At 48.9% G+C, this 14,867-nt stretch overlaps 1 non-coding gene across 1 annotated transcript; it reads left to right on the top strand.

Moving 5' to 3' along the window:
- Nucleotides 1-3,462: 3,462 nt before the first annotated feature.
- On the top strand, nucleotides 3,463-3,653 carry LOC144929496 (U2 spliceosomal RNA). The gene has a single exon (XR_013634748.1). It is a non-coding gene; the product is annotated as a U2 spliceosomal RNA (small nuclear RNA).
- Nucleotides 3,654-14,867: the final 11,214 nt, after the last annotated feature.

Here is a 14,867-nt window from a genome sequence, read left to right as displayed (position 1 = left end):
GACTGTACCCGTAAAAGAGCCGCGTGTGGTTTGCCCCCCTCCCCCGGCCAGACAGCGCTTGCGCACATGGTCTCTGATCTGTTTTGCTGCCAGACTTAACGGTCACGGAGCACGTCACAGGACGTGGGGGGAGGGGCAGAAGGAGGGGGGGGTGCGTGGTGCTTACCTGGGGCTCCTGGGCCGGGGGGGCCTCCGCGCGCTGCTGCCCCCAGGCTCTGCCCCTGCAGCTTCCTATTGGCCCCAGGGGCGCTTGGGGCAGAAGGAGCAGGTGTGGACAGACCCTGCTCACTCCGCCCAGGGGCCGCGGCCCGCGGCCGGCAGCCATGCGGAGCGAGCAGGCAGGAAGCCACCCCGCTGCCGGTGGTGGCGAAGGGTGCCCGGGGGTGGAAGGCGGGGCGGAGGGAGAGACCCAGCCTCAAACAGCGCTGGAGTCGGTCCCCGGGCGGGCGGGGGTGAAAGGGAGCCGGTACCCGCCCACACACAGCCCACATTAAAGCGCTGCTTGCTGCTTTTGCCTCCCCCGTCCACGGCCCTGCTGGTAGGGCCAGCACTGGCAGGGCCGCCGACAGTGAGGGGGGAAGAGAAGAGCGAAGGGGCGGCGACGTTAAAGCGCTGCCACGGCAAGGGACGGTCCTTAAAGCGCTGCCGCAACAGCGCTTTAACGTCCCTGCGCCTTCCCCGTTGGCGCCTCTGCCGGTACGAACCCTTCTTCCCCCTTCCCTCCCCCCGCCAAGCCGCCAACGGGGGCGGGAGGGGGCAAAGGGAGCAGCCGTGCCAGGGCCGGCCATTTAAGAGGGCCTGGGGCTGCTGCTACTGGGCCGGAACCCCCGGCCCTTTAAACCGCCACTGGCGCCCCGGCTGGTGTGGCTCAGGCGGGCTGAAGGGTGGGCTGGGGGACGCTGACCCCCCCCAGCCCCGCCCCTCCCGGGGGCCGGGACTGGCCCCAGCCCCCTTACAGGTAAGTCTGCAGAGTTACTGTCACCCCTGGCCAGGAATATTCCTGGTGCCCAGGCACTACGGGCCCCTAGAACTGGCCGCCAATGCGCACTATAGACTTCAGTGAGCACCCCCCCCCCCCCACACACACCCCAAACACACCCTAGGGGGTCACGTTGTTGTTCCTCCTTCACCTGGAGAACTCCCTCGCAAAACTCATGTTAGCTGCTCCTGTTCGCTAGTTCCTCTGGTCACTTGAGAGTTGGCTTTTGGAAGCCTTGTTCTCACATAAGACAATCCCACTCTTAAATTTATCCAGCTCTATTTTTATATCTAATTTAGGTATCTGTCTCTATTACTCCGTGCTTTGGAATGAGTAGTGCCACCCACCCCACCACCAGAAAACTACCCTCAACAGGATTTCCCTGCACAGCTTACCTCTTAATTCTTGGTTTTCCTGAGTTGAGCGGGAGTGTTGGGAACGGAATCAGCTCAGGATAGGGTGTATGGGCGGTGGTTAGACAAGAGTCAGCAAGGAACTGGACTGGTGCTGCAAGAGAGCGAGTACCTTAGGCAAGCCTGATTGTCTGTTTGAGAGAGTTATGGGAGAGCAGAAAAGAGCATTGGGGCTACCGTAGAGCACAGGGGCCAGGGCCGGTTTAAGGCATAAGCTAACTAAGGAACAGCTTAGGGCCTTGCAGTAGGAGAGGCCTCTAAAAAAGAAAAAACTGACTCCATTTCAAATTTTATCAAAATCGGTTGATAAATAAAGGAGATAAGGGAAAAAGAGGAGGAGATTTTCGTTCACATATGACAAATATACACATCTGGCTAGACAAAAACCCTTACCCTTTACTAATTGTTCATTATTGACAGGTGCGAGGCCAGGGCTGAGGGAAGGGGGAATTGCACTTGTAAAATTAGTATTTCTACAAGTAAGTCTGCTGTCAGTCTCCTAAGGCAGCGTTTTGTCGGCCAGCTGCAACTGGTAAAATTCTGACCGTGCCTTCAGAACTCATTTAAATAAATAACCTCACCCCCAGTAAAAATCGGGAGGAAATGTGAGGTCAGAGACGGCAGCGTCAGGAAGCAATCCTGCCAAGCTCATACTCGTGCGGGACTCGTCCTAGGAGCGAGGTCATGTGTAGCGTCCCCCTTGGCTGGTAATACCCGGAAGGGCGCCGTCTTTGGTTTACGGTCCAGCACGTTGAGTCGCATAGTGCCTTCGTTCCTGTTTTTCTTCGTTTTCTTAAGTGTTCGTGTGTTTTCTTTCTTCTGAGCCGTACAATAGTGTATTTTAGTGCGCACGCCGCTTTCTGCTTCATGAGCCATCCACGTTTCACGTGCCTGAGCTTGCAGGCGATCGTCTTATGGACTTGAGTCGAGCGGATCTTGAGGAGGATGCATTTGTTTTGGCTTCCCTCCATCAGTTTTGGGAAACTTCACAGTAAATATCAGAGTGCTGACGAAAGGATAAATAGAGGGTTTTGAGAGAAGCGAAGGAAGATCTAGATCTATCTATATCAAACTATCCTGAGTACTTGGTGAGCAAGTTATTTCAAACTATGTGCATATAAGATTTATAGGCTAGTTATTATATTTGCTTGACTATAGGCTAGATTTTCCTCACTCTCTCCATGCCTGTCTAAAGATTACCATTCTCTCTGTGGCTTGTCGTCACTGTGTGCGTCCTCTGTGTTTTCTCAAGATAAATGAGCGGTCCTTGGGGAGACCGAAGTGAACACGGAGAGAGAAGTCTGCCTGGAAAATGCTGCAAGAAAAGCAATCTGCCCTAAGCATTCTGTGCAGCGAAAGAGAATCATAGAAGATCAGGGTTGGAAGGGACCTCAGGAGGTCATCTAGTCCAACCCCCTGCAGGGCCAATCCCCAATTTTTGCCTCAGATCCCTAAATGGCCCCCTCAAGGATTGAACTCACAACCCTGGGTTTAGCAGGCCAATGCTCAAACCACTGAGCTATCCGTGGCAGGCACCAGTCTCCTCTAGCAGAAGCCCCTAGCCCCACCACTCTGCCGCAGGGCAGAAGCCCTGAGCTCCCCGTCCCCAGTCTGTGGTAGGTGGAGAACGGGCAGGGGGAAATGTGGAGCTCCAGGATCCGCACTGGAACTGTAAAAGAGCCGCATGCAGTTTGGCCACCCCGGCCGGCCGGATAGCGCTTGCTCACATTTGCTTTGATCTGTTTTGCTGCAAGAGTTAACAGTGACTGAGTACGTCACAGGAAGTGGGTGGGTTTATGCAATTTAGGAGTATGCGGCAGCAGCCAGGGAAAGCAGCGAGATGAACCCAAGTAACCAGACTGAAAGAATTCTCGGTCCTTGAGCAGAATTGTGTGTTGAGTTCTTGCTTGAATTATTACATTGGAGTCATTTAGGGGGAGCGATTGTCACTGAGAGTTTCCTAGTTGTCAAAGTCTCATTGAGGGCATTTGGTCCCTGTCTGGGAGCTCCTCGTGGTGACATAGAAAGCTGTGGCAGAGGTAGGGCTGCCTCGTTTTTCAGCGTATCGTTATCGCTTCTCGGCCTTTTGGCTAAGATCAAGTGTAGTATCTGTTCTTATCAGTTTAATATCTGATACGTCCTCTATCTGAGGACTATATATTAAATGGATTTTTGGAACAGGGAGATGGAATAGGAGCTTGCTCCATCCACTCCACGCATCGACCTGGTATTGCAGTACCTCCAGGAACGGTGCACCTCCCCTTGGGGAGACTATTGTGGTTAAAAAAATAGAAGTAGTTGAATTTGGTACACCCAATACCGACTTGGATTCTCACTATATTCTCTGGGTGGCATATCACTGATGCTTTAAGAACTCGCACCCCCCAATCTGGGTGTATGTATGTATGCTGGTTACATACTATGTATGTATCTCGTGAGCCTTGTAACCGATACGTGCCTTAAGCCTGACCCCAGATGTATCCTACCTACCTTCTTAACTTGCGTGAACTTGATTCCATGTACATAGGCCAAACCGGACTGTCTCTACGCAAAAGAATAAAATGGACACAAATCAGACATCAAGAATTGTAACACTCATAAACCAGTAGGAGAGCGCTTCAATCTCCCTGGACACTCAACAGACTTAAAAGCAGCCATTCTTCAAAGACAGAAACTTCAAAAACAGACTTCAACGAGAAACTGCAGAACTGGAATTAATTTGCAAACTTGACACCATCACATTAGGCCTGAATAAAGCCTGGGAGTGGCTGGGTCACTCAAATGTAATTTTCCCTCTGTTGATACTCACTCCTTCTTGTCAACTGTTGGGAATGGGCCACATCCACCCCTGATTGAATTGGCCTCGTTAGCACTGACCGCCCTCCCACCCCACCCCCACACTTGATAAGGCAACTCCCATCTTTTCATGGGCTGTATATTTATACCTGCCTCCTGTATTTTTCACTCCATGCATCTGATGAAGTGATACTTACTTTTTAGAACCTGGATTAAACAACTGTGTGAATTAATTAGACTTGGTTGTATTCTTCTCCCCACCCAGCATGTGTTCCATGGATCTTGATTTGTGAAACCATGTGAAGGCACTAGGTGTCCTGCTGTACCCAGAGGTCCCCGTCCTGATTTTTTTTCTTTTTTCCTCCAAACCTACTATAAAAATTCTAACTCATGATACTTACCGTCTCCTTCTTAGGCTGTGGCTTGGGACAGGCCACTTCACGCTGCAGGCTCCCACCCCCGTTAAGATTAAGCTCATCCACAGGAGCTTTGTGATGAGCGTACATGATCTAGTGCTTGTGGCAGGCTTTCCCACTGTGAAGTGCTCCTCGTTACTCTTCCATTCACTCTCTTTTTGTGGGGATCGATTTACCTCTGTCAGGCACTCGGTGAGAGAGTTGCTTCCCCCGCCCTTGCGGTTGTTTATTTTGCTACCAAGCTTTGAAATCCGAACCAGCAGGTGGCGCCATCGCTCCACAGCCGACCCTAGAAAGGGGAACGTGAAGTCTGCTCTGCAGGCTGAGCAGAGCCGGCTGTTGGGACCCACAGGGCGTGCAGTCGACGGGCTCCTCTGCCCGGCATCGTAGCTATAAGCCTAGTACCTGTTCCAGCACCACGCCCCCACGTAGACTCTATTCCAAATAAAATCAACTTGGTTCCCCCAAATTACGACTCTGCTTGGATGAAAAGCGTCTTCTTCCATCTCCGGTTTTCCATGTACTACCCACGGATGGCATCCTCCAGGGTCCTCTCCAGCATGGTTCTCGCTCTCGGAGTGATGATGGTGCGCTCGGTGTTCTTGACCCGTGGCAGCAGGACTCCCAGCTCCCGACGTTCCTCACACCACATCAAGTAGCTGCCGATATGCTTTTCCAGCTGTTGTGTTGCATTGCAGGCATGAGTCCAAAGTGGAGCAAAGACTCCACCGTCTCTTCCAAATACGGCTTCCAGGCGACCTCTTGGCTGGAAGGGGCCACGGCGATTCGCTTCCCCATGATGTCACGCACAGCACTCGCCACAAGGTTCCTCACCGTAGCATCCAGGCACATCGAAAGATGGAATGCGCAAGTGATCGCCGCAGCGTCAGACACATCACCCCTTCGAGGGATGTTGGTGCCTCCCTACCTGTGCTCGTTACTAGCCCTCCCAGGGAGTGACAGCCTCTTCTTCGCCAGCTGCCTTATGGAGCTGTTTGCCTTGTTGAGAGGTACCTTTGCCACAGCAGTTAGCACCAGGAAACCACGATCTGTATTTTTCAGGAGTTGTCGTACCAAATGCTGTCCTTTCCTGGGGCTCTACTGTGTGTCTTCATGCGTCTGTCACTATTTCCTGTGCTGTAAAGTCAACTTCTTCCAGCACCACTTCATGGCTGAGCTGGGGCAGGGGCGAAAACCATCTTGAACGCTCGGGACTACACGGTCAAACACAGCCATGGAGTATGAGAAGAGTCTCTCGGATGGGATGGCACGGTAGGATGAGGACCCGTCCGAGGAGCTCCCTCATAGCCTTAGGACGGTTTGACCATTATTGCTTCTGAATCCTGGAATCTGCTGTCGGATCATAGCGGTGACTCAGGTGTTTCTTCTCCCGGCTTCCTGGCTGTAGTTATATCTAGACGCAGGGGCTCTGTGAGAATTCGCTGTGTTCCCCTGATTTCCATTCTTCCCCGATGGAATTTCTGCAGACAGGTCTTTAGTGAGCCTGTCTACAAGGCGGTCAAAGTCATTGAAGGATTCTATCCCCCATCCCACTCAACTCCCTCAGAGCTACAGCCAGGAAGAGATGGTCCAACAACTTACTGCATGGTGTGCCATGTTGTAGCAGTCTGCCGCCAGCCTGTAGGCCAGGTAATCATACATCCTACGTTCAGTGCAATAAACTGGATAGCCCCCACTCTGTTGCTGGACTTCTGCCTGCATTCTCTTTTTACTCCTGCAGCTCTTTCCTTTCTTCTTGTTTTTGTTTTTATCAGGGGGGTTTTATTTACTTAAACTTCATTAACATTCTTTAATGTTATCTTCTCCTCTCCCTCCCTCCCTCCCCCCCCCCCCCCGCCCACTCCCCTCTAATCTCCCTCAAAACTTTCCTGTTCCCTAGTTCCCCTGGTCCCTTAGGAGCAGGCTTTTTAAAGTCTTGTTCTCCCTGAGGAGCCCCACCCACCGATTAAGAGTTAGCACCCACCAAAGGGCTTGGCCATCAAAGCCTTCTTAAGAAGCTCTCAACTTGCCTAGCAGGTCTCCAGGCTCAGCACAGGGTCCCTCAAACGACCAGACCACACTATATACTTCCGTCAAGCAGCAAGCACACAACGGACAAGCCAGGGACCATAGGTGCTGACTCTGCGGGTGCTCAGCACTCAGGAGCCAGAGCTTCAATGTAGAATGTGATCAGTTCTGTGCTGCGAACAACTTCTGCCCTTTGGGCAGGGAGTTTGATTGTAAACAGAGGCAGGGTGATTAATTACAAGCCTTTTGTAATCTTAAATTAAGTTAAGGATGGCTAGATCATGAAAGCATTCCCAGGCGCTCCAGTAAAAGATAGGAAACAAAGGGTAGGAATAAATGGTCCATTTCCAGAATGGAGAGAAGTAAATAGTGGTTTCCCTGAGGGGCTTGTACTGGGACCCAGTCAACAGATTCATAAATGATCTGGGAAAAGGGGTAAACAGCGAGGTGGCAAAATTTGCAGATGATACAAAAAACTACTCAAGAGACTTAAGTCCCAGGCAGACTGCAAAGAGCGACAAAAGGATCTCAGGTTTCAGAGTAACAGCCCTGTTAGTCTGTCTTTGCAAAAAGAAAAGGAGTACTTGTGGCACCTTAGCGACTAACCAATTTATTTGAGCATGAGCTTTCGTGAGCTACAGCTCACTTCGATGAAGTGAGCTGTAGCTCACGAAAGCTCATGCTCAAATAAATTGGTTAGTCTCTAAGGTGCCAAAAGGATCTCACAAAACTAGGTGACCTGGCAACAAAATGGCAGATGAAATTCAATGTTAAATGCAAAGTAATGCACCTGGCAAAATATAATCCCAACTATATATCCAAAATGATGGTGCCTAAATTAGCTGCTACCCCTCAAGAAAGATCTTGGAGTCATTTGCAGTACTCCGGAAGCACTGTGTTTCCAGCTTACTGCAAATGTATAAGAAGCCTTCTCGCTGTGCCTCTATCATCCTGAACTCATTCTTCAGCTTCAGAAGACTTCAGAATTATCTCCAGTCATCAATGGGACAGACACAACTGAATAACGTAGCTGGGCTTAACATGCATCAAAACAATACCAAGGGACCTAGATGTAAATAAGATTGCTGATCCTTTCATCCAGAAAGCGACAGTGTTCCATAATGTCTTTAACCTGGGACGTTAGTGAAGACCGCTTTTAAGTAATTGCAATGATTTTAATCTACTGTAATTCATAGTAGTGTAATTATGTAGTTCAAAACAACTTAATTTTTAAAATAGTAAAGATAACAATGAGAGACACATTCAGTAACTAGAATAGGATAGACGTGTGCAGTATAAATGCTGACAATTGCTTCCCCCCAAAACTGGCAGAGTGCCCCCTTCACCCTCCCTCCCCAAGCACACACACACCCCCACCTCCTCCAAAGCATCCACTAGTCAGCACCTATGCTACACACAACTCACTCACCCCAAGGGTCACGTAGTCGCTCCTCCTTCACCTGGAGAACTGCCTCCCAAAAGTCAGGTTAGCTGCTCCTGTTCCCTAGCTCCTCTGGTCGCTTAGGAGCAGACTTTTTAAAGACTCGTTCTTCATGATTAGCCCCAGCCCCGAGTGAAGGGTTGGCAGGTCCTACAGGGATGGGGGGATGAAAGCCTCGAGAACACGCTCTCAGCCTTGCATTGCAGTCCGCTAGGCTCAGCACAGGCTCCCTCAAACAACCCAGCACACCACACACACACACACACACCACAAACTCACCCCATGGGCTGAAAGTTTCCTGTTCCCAAGCATCCCTCATCCCTTCGGAGCAGGCTTTTTAAAGACTCGTTCTCCCTGAGGAGCCCCAAACCCTGCTAAGGGTTGATGGATGCTCAAGGGCTTGGCCATCACAGCCTCCTTAAGAAGCTCTCAACTTTCCTAGCAGGCCACTAGGCTCAGCACAAGTTCCTTCAAACAACAGACCACACTATATCCTTCATTGAAGCAGCAACCACACTACACCCCCCCCCCCACCACCACACTCACACACACGCACACCCACCCACCCCACAGAGAAAAAACTCACCTCAAGGGTCATGGACCTGCTCCTCCTTCATCTGGTTATCTGCCTTGCAAAACTCACAATAGCTGCTCCTGTTCTCTAACTTCTCTCCTCCCTTAGGAGAGGGCTTTTTAAAGCCTTGTTCTCCCTGAATAGCCCCACCCCCTGGTTAGGGGTTGATGGGCGGTGGAGGGCTTGGGGACCAAAGCCTCCTTATGCAACTCTCCACTTGCATAGCAGGCCCCATCCATGCCCTGACGAGGTGTGAACTGCCTCTCTGTTCTTGGAGAGTTTTTGCATGGGCTCGCTTTAAGCAAGGAGGATACATTTTCAGCCTCATAACTATATACATAAAATTATAACTATACTATAACAATTACTGTAACAATTTAATAATTTTATTAAGATGAAATTTATAACATCACTATAACAACCATGCTTAGTTCATTATGAGCGTTCCGAAGGCACCCAACATGACAAACTTTGCATTGCATACCACACAATCATTTTCTAAAGATGAACCTGGTGTGTAGGATGTTCCCCCGAGGTACAGAGCATCACACCTCCCCTCTTAGTTTACTGATCTGAAAGGTAGTTTGTTGTTATAGTTCTCTTGGCATCCAGCCATTAAGGCCATGAGGGAGCGTGACTCAGTTTCCCCATTCACACACCGCAAACCAGGGGGTTTTTTTATGGTTTCTCTGCTGTGATAAGGTTTAAACCCGTTTACAGGTATTAATTGAAAAGTAGCATTCTCAAAAGGTTTAAAATCTGTGTTGAAATTCCTATCCCCAAAACTTAACATTAATACCAAATTTTTTTTATCACAGATGGGTGTTTACAAGTATCTTTTTGATACCACACCCCTCTGTTCAGTTAGTGTAGTTTGAGGTTAGTTTGTTCATTACCCATGGTGTCCTTTGACTCTCCCATGTAATCAGTCACAGGCTTCTCTTTCCCTCCAGTGTTTCCCTTTGTGTGGGCTCTTAATTTAATCCTATTTCTGGCATTTTGATATCTCAGGCTCTGGCAAGATAAGGGTCCAGGGGGATCCTGCACACTGGCTGGCCCTTTAGGGAGTGGTCTCCCAACCCCAGGACTGTACGTATGTAGGCAATCCAGCTCCCCTTTTGGGGTTACCCTGTGTTTCCCCCTCCCAGCACTGAGTCCTTCCCTGCCCCCTAGAGGGCTGTGATCATAGAACATCAGGGTTGGCAGAGATCTAGTCCAACATCCGGCTCAAAGCAGGACCAATCCCCAATTTTTGCCCCAGATCCCTAAATGGCCCCTCTCAAGGATTGAGCTCACAACGCTCAGTTTAGCAGGCCAATGCTCAAACCACTGTGCTCTCTCTCCCCCCTGCGATCCCTGCTCTCTGTGCTAGCTGTGTTTACCCTTTGACCAGCTGAACCTCTTCCCAGCAGCTTTCCCATAACTGTTCCCCGTCTCTCAGCAGCCTGGGGAAACACCCCTCCTCTCTATCGGCTGGGTCATTTGTGTTCTGGCCAAAGGCCACCGGGAACTTTCCTGGACTCAACTCCCCTGCTGTTACTGGAGCTGCATCCTGATGTAAAAAGACAGTTGGTTTCCAAAAACTTATCAGAAATAGCATCTTGAAAACTCGGGACCTGGATTGGGGTACCCTGTGCCACCCCTCTCTCTGTCCCTGAGAAGTCAGCTCCAGGAGGTCAGTTACAGAGGTCCTTCTCAAAACCTAGGTCACAGGCTGAGTGCCTGGGTGCAGGGATGCTGAGCCAGCCATCCCCCTAGTGTCCTTAGCATCCTGCCCCAAGTGACTAATGAGGACACACTCCTGTATCCCCACTATTCTTTCCCCAGTTTCCTCCTCTGGGCCCCCTCCTTCAGCTGCCAGCTAACAACGGGGACAGTTTCCTTAATGACTGAGGACACCTCTCCTGCCCCTGTGCCTGAGGGCATGTGGCCTTCTGCTGGAAAGGAGCTAGTCTCAGCCCCTCCCATACTTAGAAGCACCCTGCTTCCCTGTGTTACAGAAATCCTCACTCACCTCAGTGGTTTCTGAGATTCCCTGCTCCATATCTTAACATGCTCCATATCTGGTTCTGCAGTGGCTAACCTCACAGAACCGATATGCAAAAAGAAAAGGAGGACTTGTGGCACCTTAGAGGCTAGCCAGTTTATTTGAGCATAAGCTTTCGTGAGCTATAGCTGACTGCATCCAATGAAGTGAGCTGTAGCTCACGAAAGCTTATGCTCAAATAAATTGGTTAGTTTCTAAGGTGCCACAAGTACTCCTTTTCTTTTTGCAAATACAGACTAACATGGCTGTTACTCTAGAACCAATATGATAAGTTTCAATTGCTTGGGGGGTTTCTGGGTTGAAAACAGCAGAACTAACATGAACTATTGTTTGCTTGCTTGCTTCCTCCTAGCACAGGGCATTTATTCCTCCAGCGATCAGTGGAATTACACTGATTGCACCTTCTGGTCTCTAAGCTCGCAGTTCTGTTCTCTCTTCTGAGGGACAAAACGGGATCCTCCCCTCCCACCAGTTTTAAACTCCTCTTTCTGGGGCCTGCCCTCAATAGACGCCTGATTCTGTTTGAAGGCATCAGCTGAAAAAAGCCATCTCAACCACAGACTTTCCATCTTTGTCCCACAGACACTGCTTCACATCAGCCTTAGGTATGCTTATATTGCACCACAAACACACAATACAGACAAACTCACCCCAGGGGTCATGTAGTTGTTCCTCCTTCACCTGGAGGACTGCCTCCCAAAAGTCAGGTTAGCTGCTCCTGTTCGCTAGCTCCTCTGGTTGCTTAGGAGCAGGCATTTTAAAGCCTTGTTCTCCCTCAGGAGCCCCACCCCCTGGTTAAGGGTTGATAGGTGCTAAATGGCTTGGCCATCAAAGCCTCCTTAAGAAGCTCTCAACTTTCCTAGCAGGCCTCTAGGCTCAGTTCAGGGTCCCTCAAAGGAACAGACCACACTATATACTTCCGTCAAGCAGCAAGCACACAACGGACAAGCTACGGACCATAGGTGCTGACTCTGTGGGTGCTCAGCACCCAGGAGCCAGAGCTTCAGTGTAGAATGTGATCAGTTCTGCGCTGGGAACAACTTCTGCCCTTTGGGCAGGGAGTTTGTTTGTAAGCAGAGGCAGGGTGATTAATTACAAGCCTTTTGTAATCTTAAATTAAGTTAAGGATGGCTAGATCATGAAAGCATTCCCAGGCTCTCCAGTAAAAGATAGGAAACAAAAGGTAGGAATAAATGGCCCATTTTCAGAATGGAGAGAAGTAAATAGTGGTGGTCCTGAGGGGCTTGTACTGGGACCTAGTCAACAGATTCATAAATGATCTGGAAAAAAGGGTGAACAGCAAGGTGGCAAAATTTGCAGATGATACAAGAAACTACTCAAGATAGTTAAGTCTCAGGCAGACTGCAAAGAGTGACAAAAGGATCTCACAAAGCTGGGTGACCTGGCAACAAAATGGCAGATGAAATTCAATGTTAAATGCAAAGTAATGCACCTGGCAAAATATAATCCCAACTATATATCCAAAATGATGGTGCCTAAATTAGCTGCTACCCCTCAAGAAAGGGCTTCGGCTTCAGAAGACTTCAGAATTATCTCCAGTCATCAATGGGACAGACACAAGTGAATAACGTAGCTGGGCTTAACATGCATCAAAACAATACCAAGGGACCTAGATGTAAATAAGATTGCTGACAGTTTCATCCAGAAAGCGACAGTGATCCATAATGTCTTTAACCTGGGACGTTAGTGAAGACCGCTTTTAAGTAATTGCAATGATTTTAATCTACTGTAATTCATAGTAGTGTAATTATGTAGTTCAAACAACTTAATTTTTAAAATAGTAAAGATAACAATGAGAGACACATTCAGTAACTAGAATAGGATAGACGTGTGCCGTATAAATGCTGACAATTGCTTCCCCCCAAAACTGGCAGAGTGCCCCCTTCACCCTCCCTCCCCAAGCACACACACACACACACACACACACACACACCTCCTCCAAAGCACCCACCAGTCAGCACCTATGCTACAGACAACAAACTCACCCCAAGGGTCATGTAGTCGCTCCTCCTTCACCTGCAGAACTCCCTCGCAGAGCTCTCCTGTTCCCTAGCTCCTCTGGTCGCTTAGGTGCAGGCTTTTTAGAGACTCATCCTCCACGGTTAGCCCCAGCCCCAAGTGAAGGGTTGGCAGGTCCTACAGGGATGGGGGGGATGAAAGCCTTGAGAACATGCTCTCAGCCTTGCATTGCAGTCCGCTAGGCTCAGCAGAGGCTCCCTCAGACAAACCAAGCACACCACACACACACAGACCACAAACTCACCCCATGGGCTAAAAGTTTCTTGTTCCCAAGCGTCTCTTGTCCCTTAGGAGCAGGCTTTTTAAAGACTCGTTCTCCCTGAGGAGCCCCAAACCCTGCTAAGAGTTGATGGATGCTAAAGGACTTGGCCATCACAGCCTCCTTAAGAAGCTCTCAACTTTCCTAGCAGGCCACTAGGCTCAGCACAAGTTCCCTCAAATGAACAGACCACACTATATCCTTCATTGAAGCAGCAACCACACTACACCACACATACGTACACCACAGAGAAGAAACTCACCCCAAGGGTCATGGACCTGCTCCTCCTTCATCTGGTTACCTGCCTTGCAAAACTCACATAAGCTGCTCCTGAAAAAAGAAAAGGAGTACTTGTGGCACCTTAGAGACTAACCAATTTATTTGAGCATGAGCTTTCGTGAGCTACAGCTCACTTCATCGAAAGCTCATGCTCAAATAAATTGGTTAGTCTCTAAGGTGCCACAAGAACTCCTTTTCTTTTTGCGAATACAGACTAACACGGCTGTTACTCTGAAACCTGTCCTTAGCTGCTCCTGTTCTCTAACTTCTCTCCTCCCTTAGGAGAGAGCTTTTTAAAGCCTTGTTCTCCCTGAATAGCCCCACCCCCTGGTTAGGGGTTGATGGGCGGTAGAGGGCTTGGGGATGAAAGCCTCCTTATGCAACTCTCCACTTGCATAGCAGGCCCCATCCATGCCCTGACGAGGTGTGAACTGCCTCTCTGTCCTTGGAGAGTTTCTGCATGGGCTTGCTTTAAGCAAGGAGGATACATTTTCAGCCTCATAACTATATACGTGAAATTGTAACCGTACTATAACAATGACTGTGACAATTTAATAATTTTATTAAGATGAAATTTGTCACTATAACAACCATGCTCAGTGCATGATGAGCCTTCCGAAGGCACCCAACATGACAAACTTTGCATTGCATACCACACAATCATTTTCTAAAGATGAAAATGGTGTGTAGGGTGTTCCCCCGAGGTACAGAGCATCACACCTCCCCTCTTAGTTTACTGATCTGAAAGGTAGTTTGTTGTTATAGTTCTCTTGGCATCCAGCCATTAAGGCCATGAGGCAGCGTGCCGCAGTTTCCCCATTCACACACAGCAAACAAGGGTTTTTTTTTTTTTATGTTTTCTCTGCTGTGATAAGGTTTAAACCCATTTACAGGTATTAACTGAAAAGTAGCATTCTCAAAAAGTTTAACATCTGTGTTGAAATTCTTATCCCCAAAACTTAACATTAATACCAAAATTTTTATCACAGATGGGTGTTTACAAGTATCTTTTTTCAGAGTAACAGCCGTGTTAGTCTGTATTCGCAAAAAGAAAAGGAGGACTTGTGGCACCTTAGAGACTAACCAATTTATTAGAGCATAAGCTTTCATGAGCTACAGCTCACTTCTTCAGATGCATATCGTGGAAACTGCAGCAGGCTTTATATATACACAGAGAATATGAAACAATACCTATTCCCACCCCACTGTCCTGCTGGTAATAGCTTATCTAAAGTGATTTCCAGCACAAATCCAGGTTTTCTCACCCTCCACCCCCCCACACAAATTCACTCTCCTGCTGGTGATAGCCCATCCAAAGTGATAACTCTTTACACAATGTGCATGACAATTAAGCTGGGCTATTTCCTGCATAAATCCAGGTTCTCACACCCCCCCCACCCCCATACACACACAAACTCACTCTCCTGCTGGTAACAGCTCATCCAAACTGACCACTCTTCAAGTTAAAATCCAAGTTAAACCAGAACATCTGGGGGGGGGGGGTAGGAAAAAACAAGAGGAAACAGGCTACCTTGCATAATGACTTAGCCACTCCAAGTCTCTATTTAAGCCTAAATTAATAGTATCCAATTTGC

Source organism: Lepidochelys kempii, chromosome 15 (genome assembly GCF_965140285.1).
Source record: "Lepidochelys kempii isolate rLepKem1 chromosome 15, rLepKem1.hap1, whole genome shotgun sequence".
In the NCBI taxonomy this organism is placed as follows: Eukaryota; Metazoa; Chordata; order Testudines; family Cheloniidae; genus Lepidochelys; species Lepidochelys kempii.
Note: the sequence above shows the minus strand (reverse complement) of the source record. Positions and strands in the feature narration are given on the sequence as shown.